This window comes from Schistocerca americana, chromosome 1, assembly GCF_021461395.2.
Source record: "Schistocerca americana isolate TAMUIC-IGC-003095 chromosome 1, iqSchAmer2.1, whole genome shotgun sequence".
Lineage (NCBI taxonomy): Eukaryota > Metazoa > Arthropoda > Insecta > Orthoptera > Acrididae > Schistocerca > Schistocerca americana.
This window is the reverse complement of record NC_060119.1, coordinates 1,161,294,266-1,161,309,811: the sequence shown is the minus strand read 5'-3', so window position 1 is coordinate 1,161,309,811 and position 15,546 is coordinate 1,161,294,266. Positions and strand designations below refer to the sequence as shown.

The 15,546-nt window shown below is 44.2% G+C and overlaps 1 protein-coding gene and 1 pseudogene across 1 annotated transcript in view; both read right to left on the bottom strand.

Annotated features, from left to right (window-relative positions):
- LOC124597760 (mucin-19-like) overlaps positions 1 to 15,546 on the bottom strand; it is a 503,731-nt gene that overhangs the window by 331,457 nt on the left and 156,728 nt on the right. The window lies entirely within an intron of this gene.
- On the bottom strand, positions 9,429 to 9,546 carry LOC124558895 (annotated as a pseudogene).

The following is a 15,546-nucleotide window of genomic DNA, read 5'->3' as shown; positions in this document are numbered from 1 at the left end:
ATGCAGGGAATACTGCTCGATCTGATGCCCTTGCCAGTTCCTTTATTATTAATACTAATGTTGGTAAGCTAACGTGTAAGTGTCCATGTCATGGCACCTTACAAATGTCGGTGGTGGAGGGTTTCAAAGCTCCAGTTTTTGTTAACTTAAGTTTAAAGTGCCAAAGACAGTGACAAGATGCCATCAAAATGTCTTCAGCTACTAAGTCATTCACAATGGAGCTCTTGAATAAATCATCATCAGTGTTCTGCCTACAGGCAGATTTTCACATGGTAGTTCTCCAGGCTGTCCAGTCTTCTGCCATCCTCTTCAGGTCTGCATAATTTCCTCTTCCCTTTATGTCGTCTATCACCTTGTATCTCCTTCTTCCTCTCAGTCTTCTCCCACAAACCAATCCTTCCAAAATCGACTAGCAAGCACTCTCTTCTCAATGAAGGTCCCAACCAGTTCTTTTTCCTTTCTCTTACAACCTTCAGCAGACATCTTCTCTCACCAACCCTTTCCAATACTCTTTCATTACTCACTCTTTCCATCCAGCTTATTCTCTCCATTCTCCTCCACATCCACATCTCAAATGCTTCTAGCCTTTTTTTCATCCTCTCGTCTCAGAGTACATGTTTCTGCCCCATATAGTGACACACTCCAGACAAAACATTTGGCAAGCCTTTTCCTTAGTTCTTTATCTAATTTGCCATATAAGAGTCTCCTCTTTCTGTTGGATGCCTCCTTCGCTATGGCAATTCGAGTTTTCACCTCCTGGTGACATCTCAAGTCCTCAGTTATTGTGCTTCCGAAATATTTAAATTCACTTACTTGGCTAATGGTAGATTGTCCTATTTTAATTTTGGACAGCCGGCCGGTGTGGCCGTGAAGTCTAGGCGCTTCAGTCTGGAACCGCGTGACCGCTCCGGTCGCAGGTTCGAATCGTGCCTCGGACATGGATGTGTGTGATGTCCTTAGGTTAGTTAGGTTTAAGTAGTTCTAAGTTCTAGGGGACTAATGACCACAGATGTTAAGTCCATAGTGCTCAGAGCCATTTGAACCAATATTGGACAGTCTGCGTCTTGGATAAAAAGCCCTCGGTTAACTTGCCGCGCCCCAAGCTTTCGATAACTTCTTCCACCATCGTCGTCAGGAGCTAAGACTTCGGTCGCATAATATGCGGCGTGTCAACAACGCCGAGCGTCGCTCGTTATCGCGAGCCTAAGAGGCAGGCCTCCTTCAAATGGTTCAAATGGCTCTGAGCACTATGGGACTTAACTTCTGAGTTCATCATTCCCCTAGAACTTAGAACTACTTAAACCTAACTAACCTAAGGACATCATACACATCGATGCCCGAGGCAGGATTCGAACCTGCGAGCGTCGCGGTCGCGCGGTTCCAGACTGTAGCGCCTAGAACCGCTCGGCCACTTCGGCCGGCACAGGCCTCCTTGACGCTCAAGTTGTCCCTGTGGCTTATCTTTCCCCCCTGTGACATGTAACTGGCAGTCCAGATGTACTGCCGATACGGACCACTTGCCATGTCGATCCGGCCCTAGATCTGTATGCTAACAGGGCAGCCGCCATGTAGTCTAGGCAAAGCTCGCCCCACAGGCCTGACCGTGGAGAAAGCCTGCAGTGTCGAGGTCCGGCGACTGCAGCCGGAGCCGAGACAGGACGGGACAGGTCTGCTGTATTAGGGCAGTGGCTGCCCGCCGGCCTTGTAAGGCGAGGCGGCGGTCCGCCGCTCGCAAAGGGAGAGCGGCCGCGGGTTGTCATGCCGACCCGGCCGTCAGAGCGCGGGCGAAAAACGCGGCCAGGCGTCGGCGTCGGCCGTGATTTGTGCACAGCGGCGTGCGTGGAGCGCCGACGAGGACGGGTCGTCGGCCGGTACCTGCTCCGACAGTGTTAACACGGCCTGACGCCGCGTGAGGCTGCCTCACTGCATCCGCCGCTCCTAGCTATCGGAACCCAGTGCGATGGGACACTCGCACAGTTTAACCATCACCTCGACAATACAGGATGATTTTGCTAAGGCCGGTATTACACTATCAAATTTCTTTGTCAAAGATTTGATCAAAGATGTGATCAAATATTCCGTCAAATATATTTGACAAAGATCTTTGACGTAGCGATAGAAGGGGTATTACACTGCCATCAAATTTTTCGTCGAAGTTCAAGATGGCTGACAACAACTTGTTATTAACCGCAGCAGTTGTACCTACCCCAATTGCATTGTGTGCACATGCGGAAAAGAAGTGGGGGAAAAATGGAACCATACATGCGAGGTTGACAGTCTTAAAAGTCCTGGGATTACAACTTGATAATAAATTCAGTTGGGAGGAGCACATCCCAGAACTGCAGAAACGCCTTAACAAATCTGTTTGCAATTCGAGTGTTAGCAGACATAGGCGACATAAAAATGAAAAAGCTTGCATGCTTTCATTCCATAATGTCATATGGTATAATATTTTGGGGTAAATCTTCAAGTCAAACAAAAGCTTTCAGAGTCCAAAAGCGTGTAATACGTATTATTTGTGGAGTACATTCACGGACGTCCTGTAGAAACATCTTCAAAGAACTGGGTATACTAACTACTGCCTCTCTTTTTCCAACAAACAACTCAGTTCATACATACAATACCAGGTTCAAAAATGATTTACACAAGGACTTAAAAGCACTTTAGTTCAAAAAGAGGTCCACTACTCAGGAACACTCATCTTCAATAATTTGCCAGCAAACATAAAAAATTTAGTTACAAATAAAGGTCAGTTTAAAAGGAGCCTGAAAGACTTGCTAATGGTCAACTCCTACTCCATTGACGAAATTTTTAATAGAAACAAATGATGTATTTATTCATACTATTAGTATTGTTATTTCAGCTTAAAAAAATTGACATGTTCCACATCCTCAGCACGGATCCATGGAACGAAAAACTAATCTAATCTGGGTGAAGCCGTGGGTTTTACGACGACACGATAAAAGCATTCAACAAAACTTCTTACGTGAGCTTACAGTGGAAGACGTCAAGTGGTACATCAATTACTTAAGAATGGATGAGTATACATTCCTGTATGTGCTCAGTGAAGTGTATCCTCATATCACAAAGCACAATATTCACTTAAGAACTGCTACATCTTCAGAAGACAGGCTCACTGTGACACTCCGATTCCTTGCTACAGGAGAGGGTTAGGTTAGGTTAGGTCAGGTCAGGTCTCCAATCTTCTTAATCTATTTTTGTATTCAGGGTGCCTCACGTTGTAATGCGCCTCATCAGCTTCATACATCTCTATTAATTTTGTAGTTGTCGGCACACACCAATTGTATTTACCGCTAATGTTTATAAAAACACTACAGACGACAGAACGCTGCAGCGATGCTAACGCCCCATGTGGTAACATCTCACATTGCACTGAACAGAAGACAAGCAATTTCTTTGATCAAATCTACAGCGAGGCCCTAGATTTGATCAAATATTGGACGACATTTGACAAAGTTCCTATTTCACCATCAAATATCTTTGACAAAGATTTTGGACAAAGATATTTGACAAAGAAATTTGATAGTGCCTAAGCGGGGCTAACTACAGAAACTATCCCTGACAAGATAAGGGGCGAATAAGGTCTTATGTACACTACTAGCCATTTAAATTGCTACACCACGAAGATGTGCTACAGACGCGAAATTTAACCGACAGGAAGAAGATGCTGTGATATGCAAATGATTAGCTTTTCAGAGCATTCACACGAGCTTGGCGCCGGTGGCGACACCTACAACGTGCTGACATGAGGAAAGTTTCCAACCTATTTCTCATACACAAACAGCAGTTGACCGGCGTTGTCTGCTGAAACGTTGTCGTGATGCCTCGTGTAAGGAGGAGAAATGCGTACCACCACGTTTCCGACTTTGATTAAGGTCGCATTGTAGCCTATCGCGATTGCGGTTTATCGTTTCGTGACATTGCTGCCCGCGTTGGTCGAGATCCAATGACTGCTAGCAGAATATGGAATCGGTGGGTTCAGGAGGGTAATGCGGAACGCCGTGCTGGATCCCAACGGTCTCGTATCACCCGCAGCGGAGATGACAGGCATCTTATCCGCATGGGACGTCTCGATCCCTGAGTCAACAGATGGGGACGTTTGCAAGACAACAACCATCTGCACGAACAGTTCGACGACGTTTGCAGCAGCATGGACTATCAGCTCGGAGACCATGGCTGCAGTTACCCTGACGCAGCATCACAGACAGGAGCGCCCGCGATGGTGTACTCAAAGACGAACCTGGGTGAACGAATGGCAAAACGTCATTTTTTCGGATGAATCCAGGTTCTGTTTACAGCATCATGATGGTCGCAACATCGAGGTGAACGCTCATTGGAAGCGCGTATTCGTCATCGCCATACTGGCGTATACCCGGCGTGATGGTATGAGGTGCCACTGGTTACACGTCTCGGTCACTTCTTGTTCGCATTGACGGCACTTTGAACAGTGGACGTTACATTTCAGACGTGTTACGACCCGTGGCTCTACCCTTCATTTGATCCCTGCGAAACCCTACATTTCAGCAGGGTAATGCATGATCGCATGTTGCAGGTCCTGTACGGGCCTTTCTGGATACAGAAAATGTTCGACTGCTGCCCTGGGCAGCACATTCTCCAGATCTCTCACCAATTGAAAACTTCTGGTCAATGGCGGCCGAGCAACTGGCTCGCCACAATACGCCAGTCACTACTCTTCATGAACTGTGGTATCGTGTTGAAGCTGCATGGACAGCTGTACCTGTACACGCCATCCAAGATCTGTTAGACTCTACGCCCAGGCCAGAGGTGATTGTTCTGGGTACTGATTTCTCAGGATCTATGCACCGAAACTGCGTGAAAATGTAATCACATGTCAGTTCTAGTATGATATATTTGTCCAATGAATACCCGTTCATCATCTGCATTTCTTCTTTATGTAGCAATTTTAATGGCCAGTAGTGTAGGCCTAGCCGGATATGTGTTCCACTTTACGGTGGTTGGTTGGTTGATACGGGGAAGGGGACCAACAGCGAGGTCATCGTTCCCATAGGACTAGGGAAGGCTGGGGAAGGAAGTCGGGCATGCCCTTTCAGAGGAACCATCTCGGCATTTACCTGAAGCGATATAGGGAAATCACGAAAATCCTAAATCAGGATGACTGCACGAGGGGTTTAAACCGTCGTCCTCTTGTTTAAGATGCAGATAAATATTTAGCAGTGACTTATCAGCACCAGGCAGGTGGCTCGCCACTATGGTTCAAATGGCTCTGAGCACTATGGGACTTAACATCTGAGGTCATCAGTCCCCTAGAACTTAGAACTACTTAAACCTATCTAACCCAAGGACCTCACACACATCCATGCCCGAGGCAGGATACGAACCTGCGACCTTAGCGGTCGCGCGGTTCCAGACTCAAGCGCCTAGAACCGCTCGGCCACTACGGCCGGAAATCAGCGAGGTCATCGGTTTCATCGGATTAGGGAAGGACAGGGATGGAAGTCGGTCGTGCCCTTTCAGAGGAACCATCTCGGCATTTCCCTGGAGAGATTTAGGGGAAATCAGGGAAAACCTAAATCAGGATGGCCGGACGCGGGATTGAACCGTCGTCCTCCCGAATGCGAGTGCAGTGAGCTAACCACTGCGCAACCTCGCTCGGTGCAGAATAAGGGCGGAGGTTATCGTGGAGTAGCGTCACTTCACACAGTCTTCCTGGTCGTTGTTCTTGGACTGCGTCTACAAGATGTCTCAATTGTTGACAACAAAAGTCAGCAGTGATGGTTACATCAGGGGAAAGCAATTGGTGGTACACTACACCGTCGCTGTTCCACAAGATGCATAACATTGTCTTTTGTGCTTGCGCGCAGGTCTCCGTAAGGGGTGTTGCTGTTTTGTTTGAGCTCAACCACTCCTTTTTTTCTCTTACATTAGCATAAAGGCATCATTTACCGTCACTAGTACTGATACAGGACAGGAATGGTCGGTGTTGTTCACGAGCCAACTGATGACGAGATGTACGTATGGCCAACAGCTCATTTTTGTGCTTTTTCCTTAGGGCATGTGGTACCCATACACCATATTTTTGAACCTTTTTAATTGCATGCAAATGTCACAAGATGGTGGAATGATCACAGTTCATCGCATTTGCATTCTCGAGTACACTGACGTGGATCATAGTGGATTAATGCGTTTAACCCTGCTGTTCTGTTCGGGTCTATATGACCCGAAACGAATATGAACGTTATTTTACATTATGTAAATACCAATATATATTTATGAAACTTTGTGACTTTGTCTGAAAATGGATGAGCAGCATGTGTTTTAAAAGGTTTTAAAAAAGTTTAAGAAGTTTGGGCTTCAACTGTAATAGTTGCATATGTAATGTTCGGGTCATAATGACCCGACACAAATATGTTTAGTGTAACTCGTATTTATTTCTAAAATCTGGAAATGGCGAAAATTATTTTTGTTGTGTTGTGTGGGAATAGTGACTGCATCATTCCAACTTACTCTCAACAATCACCTAAAGCTCCATGCGTTCACAACAATGGGCTTGTTTGTTGCTTTCCCCAGGAAATAATAATTGGCAGTTCTCAATAATTGGAATGCTTTGTTTCTGCCCAGTTTGACTTGTGACACCATGGCGATGAGACCATTGAATGATCGTGAGTTGGAAGAAATAGTAAATGCCTCACCAGATGAAGGATCACTTTCTGAGTTTGAAGATCACATCAGCAATGCATCTGAAAGCGAGTGTTCCGATGACAGTTACGACAGTCCACAGCCCATACAAAATAGTGTAGAGACTTTTCTTTCTAAAAATGGGAATATAGAATGGCAGTTGCATCCACCAGCACAACATGGTCGCCTACCAGCTTCGAACATCATCAAGAGTACCCCAGGAGTTACCAGGTATGCAGTCAGCAGAATATCTGATGTAAAATGTTCATTTGAAGCAGTATTTCACACAGCGCTTCAAAATGAAATAATAGAGATGACAAATATTGAAGGGCAGCGAGTTTATGGTGAACAGTGGACAGATATTGATGGTTCTGTTTTCCATGCATACTTAGGACTCTTACTCCTAGCGGGTGTATATCGATCTCATGGGGAGTCTACAAAAAGTTTGTGGGATAAAGATACTGGGCGAAACATATTTCGAGCAACCATGTCTCATGAAACATTCTGTAAGATATCACGTGTCCTGCGATTTGACAAGAAATCTACTAGAGAGGAAAGACGACGTACTGACAAACTTGCCGCAATTCGTAGTATTTGGGAGAAGTGGGTAGAGGTCCTTCCTAAACTGTATAATCCAGGAGAAAATGTTACTGTTGACGAGCAGTTAGTAGCATTTAGAGGTCGCTGTCCATTCAAGCAGTATATCCCAAGTAAACCGGCAAAATATGGGATCAAAATATGGACCATGTGTGACAGCAAAACTTCATACGTACTGAAAGCCCAAATTTATACAGGAAAGGTGAGTGGAGCGGCACCAGAAAGAAATCAGGGAATGAGGGTGGTATCTGATCTCACTTCTGAGTTACGTGGTCAGAATATCACGTGTGACAACTTTTTTACGTCGTACAATTTGGGGCAGCTGCTTCTGAAAAGGAAATTGACTATGTTGGGAACTATACGGAAAAATAAGCCGGAGCTTCCACACAAAATGACCAACAAGGAGGTACACAGCTCTTCATTTTACTTCACAAATGACACTACTGTGGTTAATTATATTCCTAAGAGACACAAGAATGTTGTACTTATGAGCACTCTCCACCATGATGCGGAAATCAGTGACAGGGCTGATAAGAAGCCAAAAATGATTTTGGACTATAATTCAACCAAAGGTGCTGTAGACACGCTTGATCAGTTATTAGGTACATATACATGCAAACGAAAAAGTAATAGGTGGCCAATGATAGTTTTCTACAATATTCTTGATGTTTCTGCTTATAATGCATACGTTTTGTGGATTTCGGTTGACCCTAATTGGAATGCAAGCAAATTGACTAGAAGGAGAATATTCTTGGAGGAACTTGGAAAGTCACTGATAAAAGAACATATTGCATCAAGAACGCATTTCCCAAGAACAGAAGATTCTTTGAGAATGGTCACAAGCATCCAAAACCCGAATGATGTGGGTGGTGTGTCAGAATCGGTAACAACAAGAAAATCTACAAAACGTGCACGCTGTAAGTTCTGTCCATCAAGTAATGACAATAAAACAAACATGGTGTGTGGAAAATGTAGTAAACATATTTGCAAGAAACATGTAACCTACTTGTGTCCACAGTGCAAGCAGTAAGAAAAGAACTGTAGTATTTTATAAGATGATTGTATTGAAAATTCTGTTGTTTCAAATTTATGTGAATACTTGTGCCTAAACTACAATCAGTAAGAAGAGAGGATTCTAAAGTTGTAGTGCTTTCTATGTTGGAATGTAATAAAAAAACTGTAGTGTGTTCTGTACTGTAGTGTGCTCTAAGATGAATATCTGTAATGACAACTGTCTGTTGTTAGAAAATGTCAATACTTACGTCTAAACTGTCAACAATAAGAATAGAAGTATGGAAAAACTGTAGTGCTTTCTAAGTTGAATGCCTGTAATGGAAACTGTCTGTTGTTTCAAATTTATGTGCATATTTAAATGAAAAATATCCCTCAATAAAGTTGTATGCATTGTTATTATTATTATTATTACCATTATTATTATTATTATTATTATTATTATTATTACTAACAAGGTACTGGAATAGAACAACAATGTCGATAGCTAAAACTGTACCAAAATTTATGTTTCTAAAGCATTTTGATATGTCGGGTCATATTGACCCGAACAGTATATATGTCAAGTAAAAGTGAACAGAACAGCAGGGTTAAACGATATTCATCAAACTCCGAACGTCTTCCTTAACGTGGAGAGTCAGAAAGATCCTCTTTAAAACGAGCGAACCATTTCATTGCCTTTCTCTGTCCAATGGCATTATTCCTTTTGAACTCAGACAGAGGAAAATGTCGGAAATGTTCCGATTTCTCGGCTTGGCACCATTTTCTAGCGTCCACAGCTCCACTCACAATCTCCGAGTGTCGAAATGAGAATATGTAAACTCAAACAGCAACAATGAACTACAAATAAAAGATTACAGTCGATAAATAAACCCATAGCAACCGAAATACCAACACGGAAAACAAAAATGCTGCAAACTTACAAAAAACTAAACTCCTCCCGAACAGGCCATGAAGGCCCAACGGTACCGACCGGCCGCCGTGTCATCCTCCTCTCAAAGGCGTCACTGGATGCGGATATGGAGGGGCATGTGGTCAGCACTCCGCCCTCTCGGCCGTATGTCAGTTTCCGAGACCGGAGCCGCTACTTCTCAATCAAGTAGCTCCTCAGTTTGCCTCACAAGGGCTGAGTGCACCCCGCTTGCCAACAGCGCTCGACAGACCGGATGGTCACCCATCCAAATAATAGCCCAGCCCGACAGCGCTTAACTTCGGTGATCTGACGGGAACCGGTGTTACCACTGAGGCAAGGCCGTTGACGCAAACTTATACACCAAGCTAATATTTATAGCCCTGCAATGGTGGACCCAGTACTTCCTTTTCGTTTTCAGATTTCTGAGCTTTAAGTAATGACAAGCCAGAATGACATGCTCTTCAGAACAGTCCTTTATTGCAACTGAGGCAGCAGTGTAATTCGTGCAGTCTCGTTGCTTCTCGTATTTTTGCCTTGGGAACACGTGTGTAGCACGGATAAGCGTCGTATCGCGCGGTCTTCTTGCAACGTATCGTATCGCCACAATGGGAACCGCATCTTACAGTGTAATTACTAGTAACACTTCTGTCGAGAAATTTTTGTAGCAGTTCTATTATTTGGATAATTATTGGTGAGTGTAACGTGTGAGCTAGTTAAAACTGCTCTACAGCTCAATAAGAAAAATATTTTTAATAAATGTGGTAACACACTAAAGTGGTTAAGAGAAGTAAAACTGTGTGTTCGACCGGGACTAGACCCGTGTTCGATTCTAGGTCCAGCACACAGCTTTAACCTGCCAGGAATTTTTATATAAGGGGGCACGCCACTGCAGAGTGAGAATTCATTCTGGAGAAGTAAAACTGTTTATGACCCATTACAGAGAAGATAAAACGCGTGCTGTGTAGAGCGACACTTTTGAGCCTGTTGTACAATGAAAACTGGATTCACTGAGCATAATGGCTCACCCAACACAAATGGCTGCATGGCGCGCTGAGTTTCTTTCAGTTCTTCTCCACTAACACACTGGTCAGACCCGTCCTACACGTTCCAGTGCACTATCTTCTTGTTGTACGTAAGAATAGGTGCTTCGGCAAGGAATACTGAAGAAAGTCTACGGTTCTTCTTTTGTAATTTAATTTTGCCCAGTCATCGTGGATCTGCTTTAAAGGAAAATATTTCTGATTGTTCTCCAAAACAGAGACGCATCGCTTCCGGCTTATTGTGCTGTCCGGGGACTACATTTCGTGCTCACAGAAGCATGATGGTCGAGGTAAGCCCGCCACGAGCGGCATTCTTTTCCCCGTGAACGACCAGGTTTCCTTTGTTTTCATCCATTACGTACCCGTTTGCTTCCGCTGCTTCCTACAAACTCTTACGACCCGTTTCGCTGTCCTGACACGTTTCCCTCCCATCCAGGTACTGAACACTATTTCTTGAAATGCTACTGTCTTATTTATTCCACAGGCAGCGGTGGCTCTCTTTGATGAACCGCATCTCAGTGCCCGACTTTCTGTTACTAATTGGGACGTTCAGGTATTGCTGATATGAGTAAGTATGGATACTTTTTTATTTACGATTGTTTTGATTACGTAGATGGACTTAAAACAATTCACCAGTTTCGACAATGACAATCAGAATCAGTATTTTTTAACACAGTGCGGACGGATTCCGAGATTTCTTGTGTTTCGTGTAGATGCCATCTGCTTTCAGATATTGTAACTACTTCGTCTATTTAGCTGTTGAAGCCAGTAACAAATGAATCAGACTTGTTTGTCTTGAAGTATGATGGTAATCCCAAAAGTAAGGTCTCCTATTTTTTTTTATAACTACATAGACCTGTTTATTTCTATAATGGTTTACATCAGTTTACAGCTTGAACATTTAGCTATTTTTCGATGCATTTTTGTAGACGCTGTGGTAGTTTTTGTATGCCCATGTCATACCAGTTCGCCACCATGCTGTTCAGAAGGTTATGAACCTCTTCTTTCACCTCGTCGTCGGAGCTGAATCGCTGGGACCACAATTAACGCTGACAGGTAATGTGAGACTGAAAAAACTCAAATGGGCAATTCAGAACCGGAGAAGAGGAATGTTGAGCAAGGGCGTACACATTCTCCATGACAACGCTCGCCCACACATCGTTCGGCAAACCGTTGCTCTCCTGCAACAGTTTCAGTGGAACATAATAACCCACCCACCCTATAGTCCTGATTTGGCGCCCAGTGACTATCACCTGTTCCCTAGGTTAAAAGAACATTTGGCCGGAAAGAGATTCAGCTCCGACGACGAGCTGGTATGACATGGGCATACAAAAACTGCCACAGCGTCTACAAAAATGCATCGACAGAAATGGTGATAATGTCTAAAAATAACTAAATGTTCAGGCTGTAAACTGATGTAAACCATTGTAGAAATAAACAGTTTTATGTACTTACAAAAACATAGGTATGTACTTATAAAAAATAGGAGACCTACTTTTGGGATTACCCTCGTACGTTTTGTTTATTTACCATTTTATTGTATTTTGATAAATCAAATAATTGCTATTTTCGGCTTAAAGTTCTCCTGCTTTTAGAAATGGCCGTCTTCAGCCATCGGAAGGAAATGAACGAATCTGTAATCCATTCGGTTTTTGACGACGATTATTCAGCTGTTTCTTGTGAGAATAAATATCTGGATGACTAAGTGAATAAATGTTTTCATGATCACGAGGACGCTTCCAGTGATAGTGATATTACTAGGCTTTTAAGGACTCGTAAAGTGGCACTGTTTTGAAGTTATTCCGACAATAACGATAAAGCTGATTCTGTTCTTGAGAATAATTCGTTTTGTTATAATGTTACCCCTTTGGAGTAGGAGCTTCACATTGAATCAAGCTAGTCTAAGAAGGGGACCCGCACGCCATCTCGAATACGTTATTACAGAACGAAGTGAAGATGTGGAGCATTGCAACTGGCAAGCCAGGTGCACCACACAACGGAATTATTCTCCATAAAGTAGGTGGCGATGAAGGTCGGCAGTGCCCTGTTGTAAGTCTTGTCAGAACCACTTCTTTCCGTATCAGTGACTGAATGATGTCCGCTACTCCTTCATAGTAGGCTTCTCCCCCTGGTAGGCCTCTCCCCCTTTCCTCCAAGGCGATACATGACAGCGTGTAAGGAATGGTACACAGCGTTACCAAAAATGGTTCAAATGGCTCTGAGCACTATGGGACTTAACTTCTGAGGTCATCAGTCCCCTAGAACTTAGAACTAATTAAACCTAACTAACCTAAGGACATCACACACACCCATGCCCGAGGCAGGATTCGAACCTGCGACCGTAGCGGTCGCTCGGTTCCAGACTGTAGCGCCTAGAACCGCACCGCCACTCCGGCCGGCTACACAGCGTTACCCTCACAGGCGTTCATCGCTGCAGTGTCAGCTCGCTCCTTCTCTTGGATACTCACGTGCTACGGTACCCAGACGAACTGAATTTTTGTCTTCCTTAACGACAGAGAGAGGCATTTTGAGCTAATTTTTACCCCATTCGTGGCTTGTGGAATACATAAGCCCCACTGAAGCAATACGCAGTTTCGAGCGTTGTGACATATATATCTAATCTCTCCAGTGGTAGCATGAAGCGAGATCTTTCGGAACTTGGAGAAAAATACAATGGACAATGGGGTGGATACATAGAAGCCATGTGTGTATAGTGCGTCCGTCTCACGAAAATCAGATCAAACCACCAAATACTCCTTTCCAAGAATTTATGAATTAATTAATTATGTTTTCTTATACATCATTAGTTCGTTTTGAAACATTAATATGCAGCTCTGTACCTCTGCTGGTTTGTACATAATTTGTATGTAGTGCAAGGTATACGCTCCAGACATCTTCATACACTACTGGCCATAAAAAATTGCTACACCACGAAAATGACGTGATACAGACGCCAAATTTAACCGACAGGAAGACGATGCTCTGATACGCAAATGATTAGCTTTGCAGAGCATTCACACAAGGTTGGAGTCGGTGGCGACACTTACACCGTGCTGACCTGAGGAAAGTTTCCAACCGATTTCTCATACACAAACAGCAGTTGACCGGCGTTGCCTGGTGAAGCGTTGTTGTGATGCCTCGTGTAAGGAGGAGAAATGCGTACCATCACGTTTCCGACTTTGATAAAGGTCGGATTATAGTCTATCGCGATTGCGGTTTATCGTATCGCGACATTTCTGCTCGCGTTGGTCCGGATCCAATGACTGTTAGCAGAATATGGAATCGGTAGGTTCAGGAGGGTAATAAGGAACGCCGTGCTGGATCCCAACGGCCTCGTATCACTAGCAGTCGAGATGACAGGCATCTTATCCGCATGGCTGTAACGGATCGTGCAGCCACGTCTCGATCTCTGATTCAAAAGATGGGGACGTTTGCAAGACAACAACCATCTGCACAAACAGTTCGACGACGTTTGCAGCAGCATGGACTATCAGCTCGGAGACCATGGCTGCGGTTACCCTTGACGCTGCACCATACACAGGAGCGCCTGCGATGGTGTACTCAACGACGAACCTGGGTGCACGAATGACAAAACGTCATTTTTCGGATGAATCCAGGTTCTGTTTACAGCATCATGATGGTCGCATCCGTGTTTGGCGACATCGCGGTGAACCCACATTGGAAGCGTGTATTCGTCATCGCCATACTGGCGTATCACCCGGCGTGATGGTATGGGGTGCCATGGGGTGTCACCTCTTGTTCGCATTGACGGCACTTTGAACAGTGGACGTTACATTTCAGACGTGTTACGACCCGTGGCTCTACCCTTCATTCGATCCCTGTGAAACCTTTCATTTCAGCAGGATAATGCACGACCGCATATTGCAGGTCCTGTACGGGCCTTTCTGGATACAGAAAATGTTCGATTGCTGCCCTGGCCAGCACATGCTCCAGATCTCTCACCAATTAAAAACGTCTGGTCAATGGTGGCCGAGCAACTGGCTCGTCACAATACGCCAGTCACTACTCTTGATGAACCGTGGTATCGTGTTGAAGCTGCATGGGCAGCTGTACCTGTACACGGCATCCAAGCTCTGTTTGACTCAATGCCCAGGCGTATCAAGGCCGTTATTACGGCCAGAGGTGGTTGTTCTGGGTACTGATTTCTCAAGATCTATGCACCCAAATTGCGTGAAAATGTAATCACATGTCAGTTCTAGTATAATATATTCGTCCAATGAATACTCGTTTATCATCTGCATTTCTTCTTGGTGTAGCAATTTTAATGGCCAGTACTGTAGAATGTAATAGCATTGGTGTGTGTTTGGCAAAGCCATCTTGAAATGTTATATTGAAAACTTGCGTGCGATACTTCATGTTTTTCATTGTCAGGAGAATAAATGCGTTTTGGTATTAATTTGTTATACTTCTTTCCATATTGCCATCCTCATAAAATCGTTTTATAACTGAAAATGTATCTCTGAAAATCATAGGTTCACATGAAAATACAGATTTATTTATGTTTGTGGGATGTGCCTCACATCACCGATTTTCAAAAGCGGTCACCTTTTTTTTTTGTAGTGGAAGTGTATTATTTATCACAAAAGGAGACAGACTTCGACCATTGGTTTTTGAAGTGTATGCAAAATAAATTTTAGCCACGAAAGGGTTAACCTGACGCTTGACAACGACTGCGAGGAAGTTTCTCTACCGTCCACGGACGTAGACACAACAGACACCCAGACAAGGTGTCTACGTCCCCCGCGGGCTGGAGTGGAGGTGATACTCATCCTGCAAACTCGACTGCTAATTTTGTCAACCCGTACACATCCGGGCACAGAGACTGACGACGCCCCAGTATTGTGCCAACAAGCCATGCGACTCGCAGATAGTAGGTTGCTGTGTTGAAATGCTCCGAAATTACCGCCGCCATATTTCAGAAAGCACCAGAAGCCTCACGGATCACATACGATGAACATTTAAGAGCCTCTCGGCTTTCGACGAGAACATGGTGTAAAGAAGTAATGCGAACAGCAGGAAATGGGTTGAAAACCGGATTCATGGAGTAACGGTTCAGAACTATGGACATGTGGAGACAGGAGTGTCATCAAGAGTGCCCCAGGGAAGTGTGATAGTACCGCCCTTATTCTCTCCATATATAAATGATCTGAGGGATAGGGTGAGCAGCAATTTACGCTGTTTGCTGAGGAAGTTCTGGTGTACGGGGAAGTGATTGTAGGAGGATAAAAGGTGACAGACGAAATTTCTAGTTAGTATGATGATGAATGGTTGATACAGTCACATCAT